Raw genomic sequence first — 6,302 nt, forward strand, 5'->3', positions numbered from 1 at the left:
CATGAGTCAGTGTTGAGACTGTGTGCAACCTCCAGGTGAATGGCTCTGATGTTGAGACAGGTAAAAATCACGCCATAACGTTTCACAGTGGCTCTACCTTGCTTGAACTCAAATGGCCCAAAGAAGTCCACGCCCACGTTTGTGAAGGGTGGATCATCAGGTGTGATTCTTTCCTCCGGCAGGTCTGCCATGTATTGTTCACCCTTTACTCCACTGAGTTTCCTGCAGGTTACACATTTCGAGATGACCTTTCGAATGGCAGCATGTCCTCCAGGGATCCAATATTTCTGCCTCAACCGTGAGAGAGTGTGACTCCTTCCACTATGATCTATGTCCTCATGAACGTGCCTGATGAGGAGTTGAGTCACATGCTGGTTTGCAGGTAGGATGACTGGATTTTTGGCCTCGGATGGCATGGCGGATTTCAATAACCTACCGCCAACTCTAATCAGGTTATTCCGGAGAATGGGGGAGAGCTTGTGAAGATGGCTGCTCCTTCCTACTGAAAGCTCTTTCTTCAGTGTGGTCATCTCAGCCATGTAGGTAGTGGACTGACAAAACTGTATGATTGCGGCTTTCGCCTCTTGCAGGTTTTCAACAGTGAGAAGTCCCTTTTCACACTTTGCTCTCTTGCCATCCAAACCTGTGGTTATGCGAGCTTTCAGCATAGCTTTAAGGCGCAAGATCCATGCAACAGCCTTCTTGAGACAATGCCACTGGGAGTAATGCGAGAGCAACTTGTTGACTGTTTCAATGTGGCTTTCCATGGTGGTGACACTTACTGCAAGTACTTTAACTTTAGGGTCACTGATTGTTAGGGTCAAATCTGGCGTTTTGGGCCATTCAGACTCAGGGAGACAGAGAAATTCCGGTCCTGACAACCAGATGTAATTTTTCAGAAAGCAATTTGCCGAGATGCCTCTTGACACGCAGTCTGCTGGATTGAGGCAACCATTCATGTACCTCCACTGGGAGGCCTTTGAAGAAGCTCAAATGGTGGCGACTCTGTTAGCGATGAAGGTCTGGAATCTTGATGTTTCGTTCTGTATGTACTTTAGGACAGATGTGCTGTCAGTCCAAAACACGGAGGGTTCAAGTTGAAGCTCGATTTCCTCCTGCATCATCCGGTCTATTCGCACGGCTACGGTGGCCGCGGTGAGTTCCAGTCTTGGGATGGTCACAGGTTTGAGTGGAACCACCCTTGCCTTACTCATTATGAAGGAGCAATGAATTATGTTGGATTTGTTCGTCAATCAAAGGTAGGAGACTGTACCGTAGCCACTTTCACTTGCATCTCCAAAGTGGTGAAGCTGTGCCGAGACCAGACGTCCAAAGCCCTGTGGCATAAGACACCTCTTTACTTTATAGTCGCTTAGGAGTTGCAAGTCGCTCATCCATTTGGACCAATGTTCCTTAGCTTCTTCAGGGATCATTTCGTCCTATCCAAGCTTCATTCCAGTTAGCTTTTGAAGAAGCTGCTTGGCAGGGAGTATGACGGGGGCTAGCATGCCCAGAGGGTCATAAATTGAGTTCACAATTGACAAAATACCTCGCCTGGTAAGTGGTTTGTCCCGCAGATTGATCTTAAATTCAAATGAGTCAGCCTCCGTACACCACTGCTGACCTAGGGCTCTTTCAACCGGCAGGGTGTCCTGGTCGAGATCCAGATCCTTGATTTCTTTTGATCAACTCTCCTCAGGTATTGACAGAAGCAAGGTTCTGCTGTTGCTGACCCATTTGTTTAACTTGAAACCACCCTTACCGCACAGAGCAATGAGGTCGTGGGCGATTTCCAGTGCTTCCCTTTCATCCTCCACCGATTTCAGACAATCGTCCACATAGAAATTGCGTAGCACAGAAGAGAGTGCTTCATTGCTAAAGCTGTCCACATTGTCCCTTGCACACTGTTGCAGGGCGAAGTTTACGCAACTAGGCGAAGACGTGGCACCAAAGATGTGTACGACCATCTTGTACTCCTCTAGCTCGCTGCTGAGATCTCCATCAGGCCACCACAAAAATCTAAGAAGTTCCGTATCCTCTTCTGGTACCTTAACCTGATGGAACATGGCTTCTATGTCTGCCATGAATGCAATGCTCTTCTGCTGGAATCTTGTAAGGACACCAACAAGACTATTAGTCAAGTCCGGGCCTTGGAGAAGTCTTGCATTTAGAGATGTACCTTGGTAGGTTGCCCCACAATCAAACACTACCCTCAGCTTGCGCTTTTTTGGATGGTACACCCCGTGATGTGGTATGTACCAAATCCTCTTGCTTTGACTTGCTTTGTTCTTTTGTTCAGATGTCATCCAGACGGCAAAACCTTTGTCCACAACATCCTTCATGAACCCTTTATACTCTTCGTAGAACTGGTTGTTTCGAAGAAACTTTCACTTTAGGTTCAAAGCTCTCTGTTCAGCAACACATCTATTGTTGGGAAAGTCAAGTCCATCTTCCTTTAACGGGAACCCAATGCTATAGTGTCCATCTACCACCTTGACTGATGTGGAAACGCTTTCCATGAACTTATGATCTTCTTTAGACATCTCCACTCGCTCCTTAAGCTGATGTTCTGGAAAGTCCAGCTTAAGTTGCTGCTGCAACAAGTCTTCCACTCTGGTGACAGAAATTCTATTTGCCATGACAACAGGTTTTCCAGCACGGGTGCTATCCAATTTTCTCAACGGCCCATTTATGGTCCAACCCAAGATGGTCTTAACAGCGTATGGGCCATTCCCTTGGCTGTTTATGACCTTCCATGGCTCTAAAGCCTTTGGCACATTGCACCCAATCAGCAAGCCTGCATCAACCTGTGGGATCTTAACTTCTCTCAGGTAGGCCCATCGATCAACATCCTTCTGGGAGGGAATGTTTTCCTTTCGAACTGGAATCTTGCTTTGTGTGTATACATGTGGGAGTTCCACATATTCATTACTGTCTAGACCACATATTTCCAAGTCCCATGCCACTGATGTTTTGGTGGACTCCTCCTTATTCATTGTTCGCAGGAGTATTTCTGCCTTTCGTCCAGTCACTTGAAGCTGCTGAAGAGCTGCTTCTGTGCAGAAAGTAGCGGTGCTACCTGGGTCGAGGAAGGCATATGTTGTTACAATGTTATTACCGTTTTTTGTTTTCACCTTTACAGGAACAACAGCCAAGGTGCCTTCAGGCTCGCCGGCCCTGATGTTCTTCCACCCGTCATTTTTGTCCATGTCCACTAATGCACTGGAAGCATTCACAACAGCCTGCTCCTTTTCTTTGAGTGATTCTTTGTTGGCAATATGCAGGATAGTGGGATGTTTCAGGGAGCACTCTTTACAGGTAAGTCTTTGCTTACATCCTTTACTCATGTGTCCTCTTCCGAGACAACCAAAACACAGCCCTTTAGTCCTGAGAAACTCCAGCTTCTCGTTGTGGGTTTTCTTTAGAATCCAGTGGCATGTTACGAGACTGTGTTCCCCTTGGCAATACATGCATTTGGTGCATGGCGATTTGTCACTATGACCTGGGGCCATTTGCGGTATTGGTGACACACCTGTGGCAAAACCGCTCCTACTCTGTCTGTTCCTCATGCTGGAAGCACCCGGGACGTAGGAGTAATTTGTTTTAGTTGTTACAGTGGGAATTTCCTTGAGGTTTCCAAACACAGGGTGAGACAGGATCCTTGCCTGGTAATCCACAAACTGCACCAGGTCTTTAAACTTGGCTCGTCTGTTTTTTCTGTCTTGTATGTCACAAGCTATAACCCGCCATCTCTCCCTTAGCTTATATGGGAGTTTAGGAAGCACAGCTCTCATGTTGGCTGGGTGATCGTTAATAGGGGACCAATTGAGAGCCTTGTTGATGTAGGCCATTGCAATCTGGTAATTGTCACCATAGTGATGCTTTAACAGTCCTTTTGCTTTTGTATATCCTCTTTCAGGCTGCATATATTGACAGCTGCGCACAAGCTCCCTTGGCGCGCCTACAGTGTGTTGCTCCAAAAAGTAAAGCCTGTCCTTACTGTTCTCGGTCCTCTCCTCTACACCATGCTCGAAGGCTCTGATGAAGAACAGATAATCCAGAGGATTTCCGTTAAAAGTAGGAATACTGAGCGGTGGTAATGAAGAGTGTTTGTGTTGTTTTACAAGTGTTTCTGTGATTACGTTCTGTTTTTCCATGATGTTCACTAAGTTGATGATGGTGGTGGTGGTGGTAGTGGTGATGATGATGATGACGATGATGATGATGACGATGATGATGATGGTGATGGTGGTGATGATGATGATGGTGATGATGATGATGATGATGATTATGACGATGATGATGATGTAATTATGATGATGATTATGGTGGTGGTGATGATGATGATGGTGGTGGTGGTGGTGATGGTGGTGATGATGATGATGATGATGATGATGGTGGTGGTGGTGGTGATGATGATGATGATGATGGTGATGGTGGTGATGATGATGATGATGGTGATGATGATGATGATGATGATGGTATTAATTATGGTGATGATGATGATGATGACAACGATGATATGACGATGATGATGATATTGATGATGATGATGATGGTGGTGGTGATGATGATATTGCTGATGATGGTGATGATGACAATGACGATGATGATGTGATAATGATGGTGATGATGATGATGGTGGTGATGATGACAATGATGATGATGATGATAATGGTGGTGATGATATGATGATGATGATGATGATGATGATGCTGATGATGATGATAGTGGTGATGATGATGATGGTGGTGGTGATGATGATGATGATGATGATGCTGATGATGATGATGGTGGTGGTGATGATGATGATGATGATGATGATGATGGTGATGATGGTGGTGATGATGATGATGATGGTGATGATGCTGCTGATGATGGTGGTGATGATGATGATGGTGATGATGATGATGATGGTGGTGATGATGATGATGATGATGATGGTGGTGATGATGATGATGATGATGATGGTGATAATGGTGGTGATGATATGATGATGATGGTGATGACATGATGATGATGATGATGCTGATGATGGTGGTGATGATGATGATGGTGATGATATGATGATATGATGATGATGATGACGGTGGTGATGACATAATGATGATGATGATGATCACGATGATGACGATGATGATGTAATGATGATGGTGATGATGATGATTATGACGATGGCAATGATGATGATGGTGATTTTGATGATGATGATGATGGTGATGATGATTATGACAACGATGATGATGGTGATGGTGATGATGATGATGGTGATGGTGATGATGATGATGACGACAACAACAACGATGACGATGATGATGACGATGGTGATGACCTGTTTGCTTTGATCCAGGTGTGAATGTTTCACTGCACAGTCTCAGCTGATGTTGATGTGTTCATCATGTGTTCATCATTTGTTCATCATTTGTTAATCATGTGTTCATCATTTGTTCATCATGTCTTCATCATGTGTTCATCATTTGTTCATCATGTGTCCATCATTTGTTCATCATGTGTACATCATGTGTTCATCATTTGTCCATTATGTGTTCATCATGTGTTCATCATTTGTTCATCATGTGTCCATCATTTGTCTATTATGTGTTCATCATTTGTCCATCATTTGTTCATCATGTGTTCATCATTTGTTCATCATGTGTTCATCATGTGTTCATCATTTGTTCATCATGTCTTCATCATGTGTTCATCATTTGTTCATCATGTGTCCATCATTTGTTCATCATGTGTACATCATGTGTTCATCATTTGTCCATTATGTGTTCATCATGTGTTCATCATTTGTTCATCATGTGTCCATCATTTGTCTATTATGTGTTCATCATTTGTCCATCATTTGTTCATCATGTGTTCATCATTTGTTCATCATTTGTTCATCATGTGTTCATCATTTTTTCATCATTTGTTCATCATGTGTTCATTTGTTCATCATGTTTTCATCATGTGTTCATCATTTGTTCCTCATGTATTCATCATGTATTCATCTTTTGTTCATCATATGTTCATCATTTGTCCATCCTGTGTTCATCATGTGTTCATCATTTGTCCATCATTTGTTCATCATGTCTTCATCATTTGTTCATCATGTGTTCATCATGTGTCCATCATTTGTTCATCATGTGTTCATCATGTGTCCATCATGTGTTCATCATGTCTTCATCATTTGTCCATCATGTGTTCATCATGTCTTCATCATGTGTCCATCATTTGTTCATTATGTGTACATCATGTGTTCATAATGTGTTCATCATTTGTCCATTATGTGTTCATCATTTGTACATCATTTG

This window comes from Epinephelus lanceolatus, chromosome 3 (assembly GCF_041903045.1).
Source record: "Epinephelus lanceolatus isolate andai-2023 chromosome 3, ASM4190304v1, whole genome shotgun sequence".
NCBI classification, from domain to species: domain Eukaryota; kingdom Metazoa; phylum Chordata; class Actinopteri; order Perciformes; family Serranidae; genus Epinephelus; species Epinephelus lanceolatus.